The sequence below is a fragment of the Cryptomeria japonica genome, chromosome 6, assembly GCF_030272615.1.
Source record: "Cryptomeria japonica chromosome 6, Sugi_1.0, whole genome shotgun sequence".
Taxonomy (NCBI): Eukaryota; Viridiplantae; Streptophyta; class Pinopsida; order Cupressales; family Cupressaceae; genus Cryptomeria; species Cryptomeria japonica.
The window spans coordinates 569,583,099-569,595,840 of record NC_081410.1 but is presented as its reverse complement, the minus strand read 5'-3'; positions in this window follow the sequence as shown (position 1 = coordinate 569,595,840).

Genomic DNA, 12,742 nt, shown 5'->3' with positions numbered 1-12,742 from the left:
TAGGAATTTTCTGTTGCTCCACAAAATTAATCACATTAGGAGTCATAGATACAAGATCATCAGGTGAGACAGAGGAATCAGTAGTATCAATCGCATTAGAGGTATGAGAAGGTAATGGATCAGTAAAAATCTGAAGATTTTGGTTAGGAAGAGCTACAAATTTGTTGCCTTTATCATTCACACCAGAAACAGAGATAGTATTATTATCAATCAAATCTTGAATTTTCCCCTTTAAAGCAAAACATTTTTCAGTATCATGCCCAGGTTGACGATGAAATTGACAAAAAGATTTGTTATCAAAATAGGGTGAATTAATCTTTGCAGGATCAATTTGCCTTATAGGAGGAAGAGTAAGCACACTTTGTTCCAATAACTTATTCATAATACTATGCAATGATTCATTCAAAGGAGTAAACTTTCTTTCTGTCTTGAAAAACTTAGAAATAGGAGACACACCTGATGCTGTATTCACATTGTTGTTGATGATGTTTTCATTGAATTTAATGGACTCTCTGTTCGGTTTAAACTTCCCAAATGGTTGTTGACTACTATCACCCTTATCACTCGGAGCCATAGGATGTGATTGTTCCATTTGACTCACAGTCAGTTGATAATTGTGAAGAGTTGCACACAACTGTTGGAAAGAAGTAAACTCAGAAAACAGGAGTTTTTCTCTAATGTCTTTTTGTAAATTAGAAATAAAGATTCTTTGAATATCATTGTCAGGCACTGGAAAAGAAATTTGAGCATACAAATGCTTATATCTACCAATGAAATCAGTCACTTTTTCTTTAAAACCTTGTTTACAATGCATTAAATCAATCAAAGTAACTTTAGGACTTATATTGTTTTGAAATTGTTGAATGAAAGCATTTGCAAGTTGTTCGAAAGAAGTAATAGAATAGGAAGGCAATGAGCAATACCATTGTAGGGCTTTGTCTCTTAATGTTCTAGTAAACAGTTTTGCAAGCAACCTTTGGTCATAAGCAAAATCAGTACATATTGTTTGAAAGGTCTTAACATGTGTTAGAGGATCACCCTTACCATTATAAAGCTCCAAATGCGGAATTTCAACATGTTTAGGGGGGATAGCTCGAACAATGTCAAGAGAAAGTGGACTCGCAACATCAAATGTGGGCACACTAAACTTAGATTGATTCATAGAGGCAATTTGTTGCTGTAAAGAAGAGACAGTTTGTGCAAGATTGTTAATGGTCGCTTCAGTCGAAGAGTTCATATTAGACGTGTTGGATTGTGATGGAGGTGTTATGTTATTGAAAGAAGGTAGAGAGTAAGGTGGTGGGACACTATGATAGTTAGTCATAGGAGATGATTGGACAAGATGAACACTACAAGGAGGAATGGAATGGTTAAATGAATTGCCCCCTTGCGTCATGTTCATTTGTGGTGATATAATAGGCACACTCATTGAAGGAATGAATGAAGAAATTGGATTAAATGAAGGAAGAGGGTTGATTGAAGAAGAGGGATTGCCCCCATGACTGGTGATCATAGGCGGAATGTCTTGTATTGACGTAGTCATTATGTTTGATGTAAAAGTAGGTATACTAGCAATAGGAGTCGTCAAAGGAATAGAACGATTGTCTTGAGTAGGAGGTTGTGTATAACCTAAGGTTTCGGCACAACTTTTCATAGGCATCACATTTGAATCCACAATGTGTGCAATACCATGCAAAATATCAATTCCATTCTTATCACTTTGAAGCATACATTTTAGACCCTCAATTAAAGGAAGAGCTTGACTATCAGGGTATTCTTGAGACATCCATTGTCGAAAATCGTCAAATTGGTTATCCAATTTTGAAAGTTGTTCTATAGAAACCTCATGGAGAGCTTCTTCATCATTAAGAGAATTAGAGGAATTACCCATGTCCTCGTTAAAAAGACCATTCAAATTAGGTTCCATCTCCTCAGTAATTAAACCTTGGAAAGACTTAGTTCTAAGGCTTTGTCTAACAGGAATAGTGTAGGTAGAGCTTATTGTTGTAAAACTCATGCACTAAAGAAAGAGAGAAGATTTTTAATTTTAGAGGTAGCAAATTTCAGTAAAACCAGCCAATCTTCTAGATTTAAGCTGTTAAATGCAATTAGGACAATCTCCCAAAATTTCGAAAAAAATGTCCGGGACCGTGGCGCTCGGGGTGCACACGGTCCTCGCAACTTTTTTCAAAATTTGCAGGGATGAAAGTTATGATGATTTTACAGCTAACCTGAAAAAATTGAGTGATTTTACGATCTGTAGATAGGCCAAATTAAAGTTGCAATCTCAAAATTAAACCCTACCAAGATTGTCGAAAAATGCAAAATTTGAATTTTGAAAAAGAGAGGGAAATTGAAATTTTGAATTTTATGATTTTAGAGGGAATACCAACAGCAATGCAAGTTTTGAAATTTGAAAGTTGACTCAATTTCACGCAAAATTCAATTTTGAAAGTGGAAATCAAAGTTGTTGTAATTAAGCACTTAATTTCAAAAGTCACAAATTGCAAAAATTTGAATGAATCACTGAAATTTCGAATGAATGATAACACACTTTTCAGATTTAGGACTGTAAGAAACACAATTTTGACACAAATTTCAATTTCAACAATTTTTGAATGATTAGAAGCCTCAATCCAAGCAATCGCTAGACCAACTTTGACTGTAATTTTGAAGGTGTTAAAATTGATAAAATCAGCCAAAATTCTGGATTTTAGCAGAAAAATACAGTAAGATCTAGCTCCTGAAATTTTGAAAAAAATGTCGGGGACGATGTCGCTCGGGGTGCACACGGTCCTCGCAACTTTTTTCCAAATTTTCAGGGATGAAAGATATTATGATTTTATTGCGGAATCCAAAGTTACAGCTGATTTGGAGATGTTTTGATCAGTGAAATTGTCGGACAAAGGTTGAATCAAGAGGGTTTCAAAAATTAGGGTTTTGACACTTAACCACTTAATTTTCAAAATTAAAGCACAAATATGAATTGATAATTTGTAATAGAAGGGCAGATCTAAAACAAGCATCAACAATTAAACATTTCACAAGTTTAATTACTTAAAAAGAAAATTTAGGGTTTTTATGCAATTAACCTCTAAAATTTTGCAAAAGATCAAACATGGAAATGTAATCAAGGAATCCAATTTTCAGATCTAACTATGAATAATCAGAAAGGATGTTCACGTCGGGTTCACCAAAATGTAAAGTGGAAAAATCGAACCCTAGTCGTTCTCCCCTCCCCAACTCCGAGGAGAGAGAAGGGAGAGTCACTAGGGTTGATGGTTTTCACTTAGGGGAGACTTTACATTCAAAAGAGGGGTTGAAACCCACAAGATCCAATCCCACGCAATGCAAGATTGGATTCTAAATGAGTTTCAAGGGTTGTGATAGCAAGGATACCCTCTTTTGTAAAGAATGTAGATAGAAAGATTGAACTAGGAATGCATGCAAAGTAGGAAAGATTCACTTATAAACAGAGATAGGAATATGATATGAAGCTGCGGACCTGGAATTAGCAGTAAAATGTCGAGACGACGCTGTCCTACAAATTTGAGCAAAAGTTGACGGGACGATGGCGCCCGGCGTGCACACGGTCCTCCGAAAAATCCGCGAAACGAAGGTGGATCTGTTCGTCTCTGCACAAGGATTCCAGATCTTCAATTTCAGCTGCGTACCTGCAACCTACACACAGAAAAGAGAAGACAATTGGGGGGTTAGGGATTAGGGGTTTGCCCTTAGGTCAAACCCCGGTTTTGGAATTAACCAAGAAATGAGCAAATGTTGTAAATGTAATGTAAAACAAGTACTAATACCTTGTTGTAAGGATGTTTGTATCCTTATATGCGAAGGTATAGATGTTGTTGTATGTTGTATGTTTGTATGTTGTAGTATGTGATCTCCTCTTCAATGGTTGAATCCTTGTCTTGAATGCAACACTTAGCCTTGAATGGAGACTTAGAATGATCAATTGCTTGAAGGAATGCTTGAATGCTTGAATGCTTGAATGTCGTTTCCACGTCTTGTACACATATGTCCTTCCTCCTTTCCAACCTCCAAAATGGGAGAGGAAAAGTAGTTTTTATACTTGCTAATTAGGGTTAAAAGACTGATTTTCCCGACCTTAGGTCGACCAGGAAATGTTATTTTCCAATTTGCAAACAAAAAGGCCCGAAGTCCCATAGGAGACCGGGCCCAAAATAGGGCCAGGGACCAGGGCGCTGGGTGCTCTGGTCCCACCTCTCGGGACAATGGGGTGCAAGGAGGATCAGGCCAGGGTGCTGGAAAAATGCAGTTTTTGGTGTCGTGAGCAAGTTTCGGCGTCTCCATTCAGGTTCAGTGTTGCGTCGCCATCATGAAGACCCAAATGCAGTCGAAATTGCAAGTGTCACAATTTTAGGACGCTACAGAAATAACAACCGGTAATCAAACTAGAGGTAATATCTTTCATTTCAATAACAATGAGAAGACATGCTTAATTACACATATTGCTGAAAGTTGGTTATGACATAAGAGACTGTGTCATGTAAATTTTGATTGCATTGTGAAAATTAGTACAACTAAGGCAGTAAGGGATTTACCTAAGATTGTTAAACCTCTTAATCTAGTATGTAAGGAATGTCAATTTGGAAAGCAAATTAGAGAAACTTTTAAGAGTATTCCAGAAAAGTCCAATAATGTTCTTGACTTAATTCATACTGATTTATATGGTCCAACAAGAACTAGAAGTTTACAAGGAGATAGATATTTTATGCTAATCATTGATGATTATTCTAGAATGTGCTAGGTTACTTTTCTCAGGGAGAAATCAGAAGATTTTGGGAAATTCAAACTATTCAAAGTGATGGTAGACAATTAAACCGGTAAGAAAATCAAATGTTTGAGATCAGATCAAGGAGGTGAATTCACATCTAAGGAATTTAATACATTCTATGAAGTGAATGGAATCAGAAGATAATTATCAACACCTCGCACACCCCAGCAAAATGGAGTTGTGGAAAGGAAGAACATAACTATTTTGGATGCAGCTAGAAGCATGATATCTAAAGCAAACCTACCTCATGTGTATTGGAGAGAAGCAGTCAATACAATTTTTTATACATTCAATAGAGTTCACATCAAAGGTGAAACCGACAAGAACCCTCATGAACTATGGTTTGGTAATAATCCTACTCTTAAATATTTCAGAATATTTGGAAGCAAATTTTATATTAGGAGAGATGATTATATTGGAAAATTTGATCCTAGAAGTGATGAAGGAATAATTTTTGGTTATTCATCTAAGAGCAAGGCATATAGATGTTTTAATAAGAGATTACAAAAAATAATTGAAAGTAAAAATGTGAGGATTGATGAACAATTTAGAAGGTCTATAGATTCTAAACCGACAGTTGAGATAATAAAAAATGAACCTACAATAAGTACACCGATAGAGAATGTTGATCCAGTCACACCGGCATCACCTGAGAATTACACAATGACTGAAGAACAATAACAAGTGAATAGACCCAGGTATGTAAGATTGAATCACTCTGAAAGTCAGATAATTGGGAATAAGTATCAAAGAGTTATGACTAGAGGAAGACTGGCAAATGAAGAGGTATGTCTAATTTCTCAATTTGAACCAACAACTATTAATGAGGCATGTGAAGATAAACATTGGATTAAAGCTATGGAAGACAAATTGGAACAAATTGAAAAGAATAACACATGGACATTGGTTCCCCGACCTAAAAACAAAAATGTAATTAGAACTAAATGGGTATTCAAAAATAAACTTAATGAAGATGGTAAGGTAATCAGAAACAAAGAAAGATTAGTGTGTAAGGGATATTTATAGAAAGAAGGAATTTATTACAATGAAACCTTTGCATCGGTAGCTAGAATTGAGGTAGTTAGATTATTCTTAGCTTTTGTAGCACACAAGAACTATAAAGTATATCAAATGGATGTTAAATGTGCATTTCTAAATGGTGATCTTCAAGAGGAGTTCACATTGAACAACCTGGTGGATTTTCTTTGACAGATGACAAAGATATGGTTTGCAAGTTAAGGAAAGATTTATATGGATTGAAGCAAGCTCCAAGAGCTTGGTATGCTAGATTGAACAAATATCTTTTGAAGCTTGGTTACACCAAAGGTAATGCTGACAACAACTTATATTACAAAGTGACTAATGATGACATCTTGATTATTGATTTTTTTGTTGATGATATTATTTTTGGAGGAGAAGATGGATTGTGTAAAGACTTTTCTAATAAGATGCAAGAAGAATTTGAAATGTCTATGATTGGAGAGACAAAATTCTTTTTAGGATTGCATATTTCACAGACTAATAAAGGTATATTCATAGATCTATTAAAGTACTTAAAGGAATTAGTTAAGAAATTTGGCATGGAAAACTCTAAACCGGTAAGTACACCTATGACTACAACTGATAAACTATCATTGAAGGAAGAATCAACACCTGTTAATCCGACAAGATACAAGTCTATGATAGGAGGTTTACTGTATTTGACACAAACAAGACTTGATATTATGAATGCAATATGTATTGTTTCAAGATTTCAGAGTAATCCTAAGGAAAATAATGAATCAGAAAAAGGATTTTTTGGTACCTACAAGGCACAACAAATCTTGGCTTATGGTATCCTAAAGATGAAAATTTTGATTTATGTGCATACATAGATGCAAATTGGGCAGGAGATGTAGATGATAGAAAAAACACCACCGACAGATCATTTTTTCTTGGCAGTAGACTAATTTCATGGTTGAGCAAGAAACAAAGTTGTACATCACTATCAAGAGTAGAATCAAAATATGTTGCAGCAGCAACTAATTATAAACAGGTATTATGGATTAAGAAAATGTTGAAGGACATAAAGGTAAAATGAAAAGAACCTATAATCATTTACTGTGATAATATGGCAGCAATTGATATATCAAAGAATCTGGTATTTTACTCTAAAACTAAACATGTTTCTATCAAATTCAATTTTCTGAAAGAGAATGTTGAAGAAAAAGAAGTGAAATTAGTTTATGTGAATACTAAAGAGTAGATTGTAGATATCTTTACTAAGACTTTGCCTAAGGAAACTTTTGAATATCTAAGAGAGCAGCTTGGAGTTATACCCTCACTGGTAGAAACTTAGACAGTTGGAGTTTGGCATTAGACCAGCAGAATTAACAGAAAAATCATTTTCCAGCTTTGATAAAGGAAGGCTACTTCTCAGGGGGAGTAGATTGAATAAATTTGGTTATAACAATTGGTATTTGTAATAAGTTCTATGAACTGATTGTATTTGGTTTTGTATTTCTTTGGCATTTGATGTCAAAGGGGGAGAGATATCTAGAGAAAAACACATTATCTTTTGGGGAGAGATTATTCATTGGGGGAGAGATTGTTACTCTCTATATCTATATTTTGATGATCTCTTTGAGAGATTGTTGGTTTTTGGTTATTGGCATTTCTACTTTGGCACTTAGATGGTTTTTCCATCTCGTGTTGCCATCAATACCAAAGGGGGAGATTGTTGGTATTATGGATGTTTTGCATTGGTTTTTTTATTGATGTCAACACTTGTCGACACTTGAGAACACTTGGAGATTCTTGTTTATGTTCACTGGCATGTTCAGTGACTTATGCATAGTTACCGATATCTAGTTCACCGACAGGTTATATTGTTCACTGGCACTGAGGATGATCTGTTATCATCTATAGATTACTTGGTTATGTCAAAGACATTGTTTGGACACTTGGTTTTGGTGATTTTATTATTGGTACAATCGAGTTTGCATATTTGTTGTTACCGAAAAATAGGTCTAGGTTATGGACCGACAAGTATTATCTATTCAGGATCAGCACAACACATTATGGAGATGTTTTATTGATTTGTTATAATTATAAATGCATTGAGCCAACATCATGCATCGCATATTGATTCATTTGTAATTGATTTAATTGTAATATTCTTAGTGAGCCGACCTACACAATTGGTCTTAGGTTTTGGTATATATGTAAGATCTCATTTATGAGATTATGAAGTAGTAGAGGAGTGAAATGTTGGAAAATGCACACTCCAATGAAAAATTGTAGGTGATTGAAGGTATTGTCATTGATGGAAACCTTACAATCATATGATACCGACAGGAATTGGCACTGACAAACTCTACACTAGCATACATTCATCGGCATCGAAAAGATTGATTACTGACACTCTGGACGACATGATTTTATTTATTGCAAAATGTAATTAATTGTAATATCTTTTTGAAAGCCAAAAAGGCATATTGTAATAGGGATCATATATAAGTATGAGATCTTAGATAACATTTATATGTAGGATATATGATGGATATTATGTGCAAATACTAAGGCAGAGTTTGGTATAAGGTTTTTGGAAGTTGCAGAGCTTAAACCAGTACTGGATCTAGCATAGAAGATGCCCTTTTGTAGCAGTACATGACATTGGATTTTCATAATCTACTTTTGTAAGTCAGTGAGACTTCTCTTTTGTATGTAAGAAGTGAGCTTTAGGCAGTTGGCCATCCTGCATGTGCAGGCCCCTATTGTAACAGTAATATTCTCTTATTGGCCAGTAAGTGAATATTGTGGGTCAAAAATCCCACCAAGGTTTTTCCCACACTGGGTTTCCTCATTAAAAATACTGTGTTATGGTGTGTCTTTCATGTTGTGGTTGTTATTCTTATTTACTACATTAATTTTGGTTTACTGGTACACAGTTTTGGAATGCTTTTCATGTAATAAGTTAACAAAATCACTTAACCAGTTAGATACTGATTCACTCCCCCTCTTAGTATCTTTGGGAATCCTAACAATTGGTATCAAATCTTGGTCCTCTCTTTTCAAAATCCTAATAGCTTGAGGAAGATTCTGATACCGGTAGAGATGGAAAACTTGAAGAAGCAACTAGAAACATCTCTTACAAATTATGATGCAGAAAAAGTGAAGAATATCAAACTTGAAGATGATTTGAAGGCTGCACAAGAAATCATTCAAGGACTTCAGAAAAATATCACTATTGCTAGGAACAAAAGAAGAGAACTTTTTGAGAAGATGTAGAGTGATGATGATGAGAAAGAAACTCTTAATGATCTGGTGAACAAAATGAGACAAGAAAATAGTACAATGAAGAATGCAATGCAAGATATGTCTATGAGATTTTGTAAGGACATTGAAGATAGAAAGAAGATTGAAGATGATTTGGCTAAAAGAATCAATGATGCTACAAATGAGAATATAAGACTCAATCATGAGAATGATATGCTAAAGACATATCTAATTCACTTAGAACATGATAAAACTGAACTCATGAGAGAAAGATTTCTTGGAAAATGAGTTGGCTACTATAAATGAACACAAGGAGAAATTCAAGAAAAGTTCAAAAGAACTTGATGACATGCTGAAGAATCAGAAACTTAATGGTGACACTAATGGCCTTGGCTTTGAAGTTGGTGAAAGCTCTGGCACCGCAAACAAACATGATCATAGTAAACCGGTAAGACAACCTAATGCTAATAAATTCAATGAAAAATGCTTTAACTGTAACAAGTACGATCATAGAGAAAATAAATGTAGATCTAGAAACTATCAAAATAATAATGCACCCACTGGTCAATGCTCTAAATGCAATAAATTTGGTCATAACTCAGAAAATTGCAGAATGAATGTAAGTGATGAATACTAAGAGGGGGGGTGAATTAGTATACCAAAAAATACTAAACTTAAACACTTAATTAGTTTAGCAGTCAACCGGTATAATAGATTTACTAACAAACTGGTTAAGACAAATGCAAACCAAACAACAAATAAAGCATTCACCCACAAGAGCACAATCACCATAACACAAGAGGTTTTGACATGGAAACCCAAATGGGAAAAACTATGGTGAGCTGAAACTCACAAGTAACTATCTGCAGAATAGAAACCAGACCAGTTAAAGTCAGACCGTTTAAAGTCATACAATGTTCTTCACCAAAATAGATCCTGTTAGGAATCTCCATCTCTATTAGGAGATAAGTCCGATTAAAGACTACCTTGTGAGAGGATTTACAAAGGCTTTTCCAGGCCTACCCGCTTAAGGGTTTCAAACTTGTCGAAGATGTGAGTAATCAACAAGTGAGTGATCTAGATACTAGCATAGTATGCTTGATTAGATCCTTGATAGCTCATTGTTAATGCACATTTAGCATTACTTTAGTCTTTAGTATCTCCACACTGTATTTCTTCACACAGACCTAATCTTCTCTTCTGTAATCGCACATACAAAAAGCTCATACACTTCTAAAAACCCTCATGACTACTAAAACCCTAGACATGATGTCCTTATAAAGGAATCTGATTTCATGTCGGTTCAATAGGATTACATTGCAAGTTCCTAGGTTTAGTGCATCTAGACACATTTGGTAACATGACATAGAATCACCGCCAAAGTGTCGGTGGATGATAACTCATCACAAAAATATCAATTGGTAACTCATCACAGAGTAATACCAGTTCATTACAATTTAACCGATTACCGGTTGTCAAAATAAAGACTGGGAAAAGTGATAACAACCACTTTGTTCCTTTGTACTGCTTTGGGATCCTCGAACCTCTTGAGGTATTCATACCACTTTGGGTCTTCATATCGCTTGAGATCGATAAACACTTTCTACAAAACACCGATAGTCTAAAGACTATAATACATAATACCAGTTGGAACAATTACCATTTGAGCATAACTCATACATACAAAAAGTGATCTCAAAGTAAGTGTATGTCCATCAATGACAATCACAACATCATCATAAAAAATGCCAACATTAGATGTTATATTTATGGAAGATTTGGACACTTATCTAACCAATGCAGAACACATAACGACATAGGATATGGGAAAGCTATTCAGAAAAAAACAATGTGACTTGTTATGCTTGTAACAAGATTGGACATATTACAAAATTTTGTTGAAGTAAGACATCACCGACAAATAACAAAGGACCCAGCTTGAAAGGTAAAGAAAAGGTTGAAGAGGTAAAGTAAGAATTTTCAAAACAATGGATTAGAAAGTCTGACATGAATGTTAGTGAAGCTATTCCTTCACTGGTAGAACAGAGTATCACTCCACCGGTAGGAGATCCTTCATCGAATTGAGAAATAATCCTTTGGGGGTATGGAAACAAATTGAAAAACATGCTAGTTTACCCTTGGTTGATGGTGACAAGTTAGATTACTTCTTTATCGGTTTGATGAGTTAAGTTTTGACTTAACCAATAGGCATTAAATGTGGCAGTTGAAAGAAATAATATTATAAAGCAAGTGTTTTGTCTTTTTTCCATTTCATCGAGCATTCAAATCTCCAAAGAACGTGAAAATTTCGAGCGAAGGAATCCTTAGCGAAAAGTGAAGCAATTCATCCAAGCAATCATCCTAAAGACAGATTAAGATATTTATAACTATGGCTTCTTCATCTGCACCTGAATTTATTACAAACCCTACTGTTATTGAGGTTATCAGGTGCCCTAGACCCGTGTTCAAAATTATTCTCGAAATTGCGAAGAAAGATGATACCCTAGGAGCATTCTCAAAAATACCTAAGGGAGTAGTTTATGTAGAAGATCTTAGAATGTATATACATTGTCATATTGAGGAACTAGGAGTTGAAGAAATAATGAACATGTATAGGACTACAATTTGTGATTAACATGGTAATGTTAAACTGGAACACAAGATTGTGGAAACCCTAGGTTTTGTGGACATTCTTAGTATCCCTGATTTTCCTAAATATGTGATAAGGATAGTCTTGAGCAGAGTACATGGTGACTTATTTTGGTTGGATTCCATCCATAAGATTACTAAAGAGGTAGTTAGGGCAGTGATAGGATTACCTTCCACCGATAGCAGGCCTGACATAACAAAGAAAGTTTCAAATGACACTATGATGACCCTAACCGTTGCAACATTTGATAAAAGATCCCTAAGACTAAACGATGTGAAAGATATAAATGTTAGATTTGTTAGCATGTTTCTTGGTTATAAGGCTACGCATACAAACAGACTAAACTCAGTCTCTAGCTTATGTATTAAAAGTGCATATGACATGGTGAATGACAATGCAAGAATTGATGTATGTGAGTGGCTTAAAGATGAACTGATAGACAACTTGAAGAAAATCAAAGGTGATAAGAAATGAACTTTTAGATTTGGCAACCTGCTTGTGTCCTTAATGTTGTACATTACTAAGGAAGTACCCGGTATTGGTAGGAAAGACTTTGGTTTTGATTTACCGATAAGAAAACAACTGTTAGATATACTGAACAATATGGGAGATGACAGAGAGAAAAATATAAATGAATATATTCAGACCTTGAAAGCAAGAATGAAGACAAGAATAAGGCTATCTCAAGCAATTGTTGATAAGTATCAAAAGGAGATATGCTTTGTGATCAAGAAAGATGAAATCTAGATGGAGGCAGTTATCCCTAAAACTGTTTGGGTTACAGAGATGGGATATGAGGCAGATGACAACATAGTTTAAACTTATGCAAAAGCCCTCTTAGAAGCCTCTAAGGAACCAACAGAAAAAGTATTTGGCAATGCTAAAATAATTGAAACTGGCATTCCATCTCAAAAAAGAATTAAGAAAATTGAGCAGATAGTTAGGAGAGGTTCAAGGAAGGCTAAAGCAATAAAGGAAGATATTTTTAATAAAACTAGTATTAAGGAGAGTGAATTGGAAGGACT